Consider the following 11,291-nt stretch of genomic DNA (forward strand, 5'->3'; position numbering starts at 1 on the left):
CCTAAAACGATAGCAAATAAATAATGATGAATCTGAGTTATTATAGTTATTGTAACTTACATTTAACACGGTTTAACCGTGAACGGTCTAGCCAAAGAGTTTACTGATATTCAGTTTACTCCGCATTCCAGTTTCACTAACTTTTTCAGTGAAAAAAGATAAAGCTCACTATTCATTGAGCTGGAGGAATCTGTTAAAAGATAAATGATACCGCTGAATAGTATGTAACTACCTAACTGTTGTCACTGAGATTAAAACGAAAATTAAAAACCGCGTCATAAAATCATAATAAAATACTGATACTTCTATCGTCCATTATAAATGTTATAATATAATCGAGAGGGACGGATGATTTTGAATGAAACGTAGTTATTTCTGTGATAATAAAAACATGGGTCGCTGTACCGCGCACAATAGGACATTAAGATTGTAATTCAAGTCGCAGTTTATTGCTACACCCCTGACCGAAAACGAATATTGTGTGCGAAGCATTTTTATATAGACTTCCGCTTTTTCATTTTATTGGAATTTTATAGATAACACTTTCGGTAATCGAGTTATTTGTTTAATTTTGTAAACAATTACCGAAGTACGTTTCTGTTAAGGCATTGAACCCCTTTGATGTAGACTCTCGGCTGAGAAGAAGTTCTAATGAATCTAGATTAAAACTTTAGCACTAAACGGTGATTGTCAAAGTATGTAAACAGTGAGATATTAGGTTCCTGGAACAAAAGAGTTCTGTCTAGGCGTGGGATGTTCGGAAGAAGGAGTTTTGAGATATATCTTCGATCTCGCTTTTTTATAAAAACTGGTTGCCGCCTTTTACTGTTGTTTTATGAATTAATGGAATGGGTTTAATTAATAATTAATTTATTGAGTACGAGTCTTTTGCCATTAATTATGATGCAAAGAGGTAAAATATAAAGTTAAAAACACATAAAGCTTTTACAGAATTATTAGAAAGGTATTCAAAGTTGCCCATTAAAGACGCCAAGTTTAAAATTAGATATAATTAGTAACTACTTAATTCAATACACAGAAATGATACCACACTGCTACTAAGGGATAACGCTTGAAGGTACGAACGGTACTAAAGGTACCTACTACTCAACACAACATACCGCGCCATCGTAAAATACAGTGCAATGTCTCAATACCCAAGTTAAGCTGTTTTTATTGTGATATTTTATTGCTGTGTATAACCTCAAAATTTGTAAAAATAAAACAACAAAATTTGAGTGTGTTTAAACAATATTATATGGGACTTATAAAAATCTCGTAGTTCTACCTACCATGTAGAAATAAAGCACTCTATTCAATACTTAAACACTCTCTATTCACCACTTAACTAGTTTATGCATGAAAATTAATCGTAACTTTCTCGTAATGCTCTACCAAATATGCAGTAAAGTCACGTCTTACTGCAGTAGCTGTAGGCAGATACCTCAGATTTCTAGCTACAATCCAAGCCTCCGGAGTGAACTGAATTCTTCAAATAATATTAGGGAATGGTACAGTCGTGTCTTTCTAGAGATCGAAGGGGATGGATATTATTGTCATAGTTAAATATTTTCAATATATTTTTTTATTGGAATAAATAAACTTAAATTAGACCTATTAAAGAATTCATTTTTTTGCCACTGTATCTAAAAATAGAAACCGAATCTTTAAGTAGACGGGATCCATCAAATTTTTGTCGGAAAACAATTAGGGGGTGATTACAAAACACTCCAAAGAATATAAAGTTCTTTGACACACAATTTTTATTATGAGTGATAAGTACCATTAACATTTTCTGCTTTGTCAAAGACAGTTATCACAGTTGCAGTCGTGCAAATGAATCGGACACGTCCAGCGACTCTTTTGTTTCTCTATATAGTTCGAGGCACTAGGATCCAAGATTGGAGACTCGTTTATAAAGGATCAAAATCAATGACTTATTTTGGGCTTCGTCCGAACACGACACACTTTCATTACTTATGCTTACGCGGTCAGAAACTGACAGCCGAGTAAGCGTGTCTTGCTTGCTTTCATCCATTAGTAGATTAGAAATACCATGACTCTGGATATGGCTCAAACAAAACTTTTTGGTTCAACTGGTAATTGAGTATCCATGATGAATATTCAGTAGGACATTTAAGACATCAATATGCTACCAGGTTTCAGACAATATTAATGACTAGGTAGAGACAAATATTTATGCCAAATTAACAGGAGTTTTCAATTCTTCTCGCATTTTAGCAAAATCGCCAAGCTGACAAAATAAGAGCATGGATTTTCTGTAATAATTCTACTTAATTAACTTATCTACGCCAACTTTGGCGGTCATAAAAAAACATATGTGATCGCATTTTAGTTTTATTACTCATACACATACACTTAATTATCCAATTTTCCCCTTTAACATTACGTGCTTCGAAGTCATACGTCAGAAGATTTTACGCGTTTACGTGTCGCCATTACAACTAAATAAATTCCTACATAGGAGTATATTGGGTTGACTGTGAAGAGGAATTGACAAGAAATTATCCTGACTAGACAGGTATGCAGGACTATCCACTAAAGAAAGAGACACAGAGAGCCATGAAGGCTCTAAAAAATGAGACACTTTAATGAGTGACGTCAAGGAATAGAACCTAAATATATGACTTCTCCCGCTTTATTCTGAGTGGAAAGGAGTAGCAATCACTTAGTGAAATAAAAAATCCACCTATGTTCCTTCCTTCCCGGGTTCCTTGATGTTCCATGCGTCAATGCTTTTCTATCATTACCATTTCTGTACCTGGACCGTGGTTATTCTTGCAGACTATCCCGACTGGAACAGGAACGCCCCTTCCGGTCAGAACCTGTATTGGTCTATTACCATCGCCATTTAGGCTACCTTCAATCATTATGCGGTCATTCACATTCAAAGCAAATGTAATATTCAGTACTTTGCTCGTCTAAAGATAGGCGCAGTTTGAGCAAACACTTGATTTCCGGTCCGGACACTCCCTTGCCCACGTCTATGCCTAAAGAAATGTCTTGAATGGATATATGATAAACTTTTAAATTATTTTTAGAAAAAATAGAAAATAATATGTCTCTAGTAGGTAATTTTATGGTTTCGAACTCAAAGAGTAAAAAAGGGAACCCTATTACTATGGTATCGCTTTCCATCCGTCCATATATCACCAGGCTGTATATAATGAACCATGATAACTATACTGTTGTAATTTTTTTAATAATGATGGTTTTCAGTTGTGGAAATAACAACAATAGGACAACGGTTGTTAGGGTTCAGGTGTTCAATTTCGAAAAAAAAATGTTTGAAATATTACTTTGATTTAGCACGCTTATAATAATATTAAGGTTTCAGTAGTAGAGGTTTCTTGATGTTAATTCTAAATTAATCGGCACCTCGCTTCAGCGGACAAACAAACGAATTAACTCAGTAAACGGACGAATTCATCAGAAAAGCGACTTGACTTGGTTACCACGCCGTGAAAGCGGACAGAAGTACCACTGGCACCAGCGTTAAAAGTGCTCGTACTTCATTCAAAGTCAAAATCACATTCAAATTTAAAAATTCTAAAAACCCACGTTTTTAAATGTCACTTCATTCAAACTTTATTAAAATCTTTCTAGCAGTTTTTATAATCTAAATTGCATTGTTATCGGGTTTGAAGCTACGACTACCCTGAAAATTTCTACCTGCTAGTTTATCGGGAAGTGTCTCAAAATTGTGTTGCAAAAATCCAACCAGAACGACAAACAAACAAGAAAAGTGAGTGTATTAAAACGTGGGAGACTGCAATTAGTTGGGTTATTCAGTGAGTCAATTGCTCTTTATAATCTGACAATTGACCCTTACCCACTGGAGTGATTGATTGATTGGCCTGTTCCGCTCAAAAGTCCAGAGCGGGAGCCAGGAGTGCAATAGGTACCGTAATAAGTGAGCAAGTAGCAATTATATTCATGTAATTTTCATAAAGACATTTTTACATTATACACCATGAAAAAAGCGAAAAATACGAGGATTTCTCAAAAATGCCTAGAGGGATTTAAATTCTGACATCGGGTCGTAAAACTATGAACCATGCGATAATTACAAGGCGTTATACTTTGTTTTTGTCTTTTGACATCTTGCGGCCTTATAAGTTCTAGTTATTTTTCTGCGTTTTTCTTTTCTGTGGTTATATGGCGCTATCAAAGGGTGTAATGTGTTGCGACGGGGTCGTTGCCCTGTGACGTAGATCATAGACGGCACTAAATATGGGTTTGAAGGAAGAATGGAAGATTTCGTTGTATATCTTGTATTCTTAACGTTTTTTCTTTGTTTGCATTACGTAACTACATATTTACTAGTTATATTTCCCATATCAGTGAGTTGCCACTTAAGCTAACTGCCGTGGTCAATATGCTTTTTGCATCGAAGGATTTGGTTACTTGAGGTAGAGCTATCTAGTAATAATTAATTGCCTAAACAAATATTTTACTAGGAGCCATAAAACTTCGTGTAATCATGCCAGCAATGATTCTACGATATTTTTAAATGTTTTAGCTGCATTAATTCAATGCAATGATTTACAAAATAATGCTGTTGAAATAAAAGGTACGCAATTTTTTTGATATTAATTCTAATACCTTGTAGGTACTAGCGTGAACTTTTATTTTTGAAATCGTAGTATTTATAGGGTAGTCGTGACATTCCTTACAGGCGTCGTTCATGGGGAATCACGTTTTATCACCCATAAACTCGGTTTATTAACAAACTCCGCGTCCGTACAAGTATATAGCTTGCTATTTATTTATTACACTTCAATATTATTACACGTTAAATTTATTTGTAAGACTGTAATTGGATTTTCTCCTTTCTTTATTCTTTTTACTTCTTGAGCAGATACATTTCAGATACTTTTAAACGTTACAATAATGACTCTAGTTGTATGGTTCCAAAGTGGAACTTGTATGGTTCCATTCTTATGGAAAAGCACCGACAAGAAAATCCATAAGTTACTCTTTTAAAAATAAAACATTACAGCACCTATCAATATATACAATATTATTTAGAAAGGAACGTTAGAAAGAAGTTAAAGTTCGCTAAAGTTTAATAATGTGAGTAGTAAGTCAATCAATGTAACTTATATATGACACACAGCCGAGTTGAAACACAGCTGCCACATTCCGGCATTCCCTAAGTCTCAACAGGTACTTACCATTTATACAAACTATCCAAAGTTTTCCTAAGTTTCAGGTCCCAGTTCTGTCTATCACAATAGTCTCGATGGACTGGCTCTTGCTGATAGCGACTATACCTCTCCTGGATAAACAGATCGCCCAGGATAATGTTCAGAGAAATTAATTGCTAGCTACGGACTGTTCAATTATATTTCAACTGCAAAACAATTTGATCGTGTTACATAACTTTGCTGAAATAGCTCAAGAGTCGACTGATATGGTAATATGCTAGTTACAGAATAATCTTTAATATAGTTTACTATCCTAAAACATTTTATTCAGCTTTGTTCTATTAGACTCATTTCATATCGAGTTGTGAGTCAAAGTAAACATCAAATAGAAATGAAAGCACTTAGGCGATCCTTTCGCGAAATCGAATTTATTCCACAAAAATATTATTTTGTACAATTTTTAAATAAATAATTGCTACTTTAACAGACAGTATTTAATTAAAGCGTAGGTACAAAATGTGATTTTTTTTACTGAAAGTACGAATTGGGCAATTAGAAAAAGGAAATATATACATACAATATAACACCTATTGTAACATAAAATGACACCACTTTTCTATAAATAGTTTGACTTGGCTAATTCAAGTGTGTATAGAGGTCACTCGCCTTCTCTGTAAGATTCAATTATCTTTTAATGTCTTACTCACCTTTACAGCATTTCAGACCGACTAAGGCATCCCATGAGCCCTTAATTTTGTGACTAGTTGACTAGATTATAAGCCTCAGAATTAAATGGCACAGTAATTAGAAATTTAACACCAATCAAATTGTAAATCTTGGTGTCAGACAGTGTTTAAGTAACCACCGTCACTTATCTAATTAGAATAGACAATCGTTACGTCGAATATTAAGTAAGGTGAACGAATTTAGTGTCTGTATCGAGCACATATACCTATGAGCACAAATGATTAAATTTTCTAAAGCACGCCTAGTTAGAATAGTGAGAGAGAAACACTGGGAGTAATCAGGTACCGATGTTCTAGTTTTTGCTTTGAGAAGGTGCCTACATTTCTATTTATACTGCCAAGGTTTTCTGAGATGCATAGGCGATTTTAAGTTAAAAGGTGTCCTCTATTAGACGAAGCTTTTATTGACTAAAAACGAATTAAAATATTATTATTCGAAAAAATATAAGGCAACAAAAAGTAACCTTACTTAATTATTTATTATAACATGCTTAATGTATACGACAGAATACAAGGCGGCCGAGACCGGAGCTCCTACCCTATATATTATTAGAAGTTATGTAAAATACACCATAACTAACAAAATTCATACTAAAAATTCGAGTTTTGTGCTTCAAATACTTAGTGAATGATTTCAGCAATACGATTAATCCTTGTGGGTAAGTGGTAACTAACTGGACTGTTTTAGTATGCACATACATAATGGGAGCTGCGGGCTGCGGAAGAGAGGCTGACCGAGAAACCTTGAAGCAAGGGAATCAATCAATTATGAGAAGTAACGGCACAGGTAAGCTAGAGTTCTGTTTATTCCTTAGAGCGTGCCTATTTTTTCATTATTCTTCTGATTTTTATAACAAGTAAGTGTCTATACGGATTAACTATTTAGGTTTCATAAACGAGGTTGCCAAAAATATATCCAAAAAAAAGTACGTAATAAAATTTTTGTACCCGATTCTTGCACAGGAAATACTGCGTATTTTTGGGCTCTAAGAGGCATAAATACAATAGAGTTTTTTGTAGAACTCTTTGCTTTGGTTTACGACTCACCAGTAGAGATAAACAAATCGTTATCTTTAAATAATCTAGAGACAAACAGGAAAACTCCAAAAAGGGGCGTAACTTTAAAGCGGAACACGAATTTATCGGAATGTCTAGACCTAACCTATCCCTTAATAAATCTTAGAAGTACTAGTCTATAAAACCGCTTCCAAAAAGCAACAAGCGACAGCATTTAGCTTCAAGTTTTTCTCTGAAAAAACAACACGAGTAAATAAGTTTATTCAGCTAGTTGCAGATTATCTATACTTCTATACTTATATATATAAAGCTGAAGAGTTTGTTTGTTTGAACGCGCTAGTCTCAGGAAGTACTGGTTCAATTTGAATAATATTTTTTTTATTAATAAATATTTTTTTGTGTTGAATAGACCATTCATCGAGGAAGGTTTTAGGCTATATACCAACAGGCTACGACTAAAAGTAGCGAAGATACAATTGAAAATGTGGAAAATCAGGGAAAACGGGAATGGGAGGGCTTCCGTTCAAAAAATCCTAACTTATAATCTTCTAACCACGCGGACGAAGTCGCGGGCAACAGCTAGTTGTAAGATATTTTGGGAAGTATTTAAGATAAGGTAAAGTGGGCAACCTCACATGGCAATCCTACTGACTCGGTAACGTTATGCAAGAATAATTAAAGCAATGATGAATTATTTTGATGACCTCCGTGATCGAGTTGCGTACGCACCGGTTTCAAGGTGTCGCTAGCTCTGAGATCCCGGGTTCGATCCCCGGTCAATGTAAAAATTCACATTTCTATATTGTCTCGGGTCTGGGTGTTTGTGGTACCTTCGTTGTATCTGAATTCCATAACACAAGTGCTTTAACAACTTACTTTGGGTTCAGAACAATGTATGTGATATTGTCCGCATTTATTTATTATTATTATCCGCATTTATTACTTCCATATCACTCTCATCATACCTTTAATAGTCGATGTTTTTTTTAGGTTAACTTACCATGATTCTAAAATATCGACATCCGATAAAATTTGACAACCAGTCTTACTCAGGGGTATCGTGCTACCTAGGTAACTGGGTTGAGGAGGTCAGATAGGCAGTCGCTCCTTGTAAAACACTGGTACTTAGCTTCAACCGATTAGACTGCACGTCAAACCCAACATAATAGATATATTATGTAGTTGAACAAGGCTGATGATGATCCGCGTTACTCTTATATAGCTGTGATAATCAGACATTAAGTTAATACCTACATACATTTAAATGGAGGTAACTTAAGTTTATATAAGGTCCTCTATAAGTAACAAAGTATAGATTTTTATCTCTACAAAATAAAGAACGAAAAAAGTACGAGACTACAGATAGTTTATAAAAAACATTTACATTTTTCCATACGTCACCGACATCAAAGGTAAACTGTGAGTAGTTTTATTCGTTATTTTTTTTAGTCACACAAAAAACCTATCAATATAAAAATGTATCTTTCACAATAAACAAACAAGAAAGCACTAAAGCTAAAACCTATTTGGTTCGTCTAAAACATTTATTGCTGGTTTATTAAAAAAAAAATCTTTGAAATGCACAAATAAATATTGCTCTATTGACATAGCTTACGGGAAAAATTTAATCTTGTGAAATCTTCAAATATTCCAGTGGAAATGAAACTAAATTTGATTTTGTAACATTTTAAAGCAATTCTAAATATCAATTTAATTTATAAAATTATTTGTTGTACGTATTCACTATTTCGATACATAAAAGGGTTAACCTACAACATTTTTTAAAAAACTTGTTCTTGAAGACTCGAGATCCAAGACCGGTGAGTTTCTTTTATATGAATTTGCTTTTATATGATTAAATTATGGTTAAGACCAGGGACCGGCCGGATACTCATTGAAAGGGTTTTTGAAGGGGTTTTTTTAAGCGCTTCAAGAAAAAACCCTATGACATATGTTACACCTTCGAACGGGTTACTGGAACCCTGTTCTGAACAGGTTACCCTTTACTACCCTGTAACACTGTAACAGGGTAACCCACTCCAACCTAAGACAATGCAATATGCACTCTTTATCATAGACATTAGTTTGAAAATAGTATAACCACGAGCGCACGTGACATCTTACCGCCCAGCGGCGCCATTGTTGCATTTACCGAGCGACTTGTAAACATGGAATAAAAATCATTGTAGATATGATCTTACAGTTTAATTTTGCTTGTCGCACTTTTCAAACGTTGTGATATATATTTTTCGTGTCTATACTTGTAGACCAGGGTCGATAATTTTTAAAACCAAATTAAAAAATAGTAGGATGAAACCCATTAGAAAAGGAGGGGAATATTATAAAAATGAAAGGAAAAATAATTTACGGGTGATCTGAGGTCGGGAAGGGGGTGGGAGTGACGTTTGAAGAGTAAAAAACGGTTTTTATCAATTTCCGGCAAAACTAAAATTCGTATCGAAAAAAGTCAAATGGCAAAGTTCTAAAAGAAAAAGATCTAAAACTTTTGTGTTTACATTTTTTTCACATAACGTCAAAATTTATGTGAAAAATCTAAAAAACCAAGATTGTGGTTTTTTATTTTTATCTTTTACCAAAATTTATTTTTGTAACGAAATTTGGTGAAAACTTACTTTTTTGTGTCCCAAATACGCTGTAATTTATTTGATTAAAAATATTTATTTTTTCACCTTATTTTGAATTAATATAAAAAAACACTCTAATTTTCAATCGAAAATTCACCCGTCAAATCTTCTCAGAAAATGCAAAAAATGAAAAAAAAACTTGTATTCGATTTTTTTTTAAATTATTATAAATAATTTCATCTAAAAAATTTGATCTCATTTTGTGTTCAATAGACCAATAATCGAGGAAGGTTTTAGGCTAGGTATATAAAATTACGCTGCAACTAATAGGAGCGAAGACTTAATGGAAAATGTGGCAAATACGGGGAAAAATATTAATCTTCGAGGGGTTTCGTTCAAAAATTCCTAACTTATATCTTCTAACCACGCGGACGAAGTCGCGGGCAACAGCTAGTTACCTATATGACGTTTCGCGCGTAGGTAGTTTGTCCGAGAGGCGCGACGCGTCGGCGATAGAAGAAAATCAGCCGTAGTCTTAGTAAAGCAATGAGGGGCCGCTAGGGTGCAAGTATGCAGCTCAAGTTTAGTGGGTAATTCAGGGTAACACGAATAAAAGCCTTTCGTGAAGGTAACCACTTCAGAGGGTTAAGTTATTGAAGGGGTTAACCCCTTCACGTGGTTACCATAATGAAGGTGTTAACCATTTCGCTGGGTTTCGAGGATGTAACTCGAACAAAAGGTAACACTGCGATATGAGTTACCCCGTGTACGGGTTACCCTGTCAAACGGCTTAACTCTAAAGTGGGGTTGTCCGGTCCCTGGTTAAGACATTCGCAACACCACAACCCTAGCATTTTTTACCTACGTGCTTTGTGAAGTTCCCTATATCCTGAAAATCAAATAGAAGACCTGGCTTCGCAGCGCGGTATACATATCAATATTTAAGTTATCGGCTATAGAAGGAAAAATGGTAATACAGCAAAATGGATGTCGGAACACACAACAGGAAATGTAGATAAAGGCAGTGTTTATCTCATACTGCACTAGCATGCTACACTGATAGAAAAGTACAATCGTATTTCTTACTCATTTCGACAGCCACGCCTCCGCAATTCTGATTTTTACAAAAACGGAGCCCCAAACTTTTAATTTAATCCGCAATAAATAGCTGTTTAGTTAAATTCCAAAACCTCAAGCGGTTGACCTTGACATAAATCCAGATAATTTTAATGATATGAGACAGCCTAACTGTCACCTAACAAAATGGTTAAGCGGTTATCGATAGAAATAAAACGACCATTAACCAGCTCTCGAGTTAGCCTTCACATGACCATTAAGTAGAAGTGCTCAGTCGTCAGTCGCGCAATTTTTACACGGATTCCTTCACGGAGCGTAAAACGTTCTGTTACATGTAAGATACGGGTTTTCCGGTAAAGAGTTAAGGCCGGGCGTAAATGGGCCAAGGCCGCGTGCAACTGTAAAGATTTAATGGCCGTCTGTTTTTGGCCGCATTTTGGGAAACGTCCGAAAGACAGGCAATTTCGGGAAGAGATGACCTATATAATAAAATTGTACTATGTTAGAAACATATGCATTATTTTAGTTAATTTACATCAATTCATATTTTACTACTTAAATCTGTTTTGCAAAGACTATATCTCAATATTTTGACTCGCTAACTCTACTCGTGATCTTGCGGAAATTGACGTGCTTGAAACGTCCTCTATCTAAACGATTTAAATAGTTAAGATAGGAATAAAAATAATTATACT

The sequence above is a fragment of the Trichoplusia ni genome, chromosome 8, assembly GCF_003590095.1.
Source record: "Trichoplusia ni isolate ovarian cell line Hi5 chromosome 8, tn1, whole genome shotgun sequence".
Classification (NCBI taxonomy): domain Eukaryota; kingdom Metazoa; phylum Arthropoda; class Insecta; order Lepidoptera; family Noctuidae; genus Trichoplusia; species Trichoplusia ni.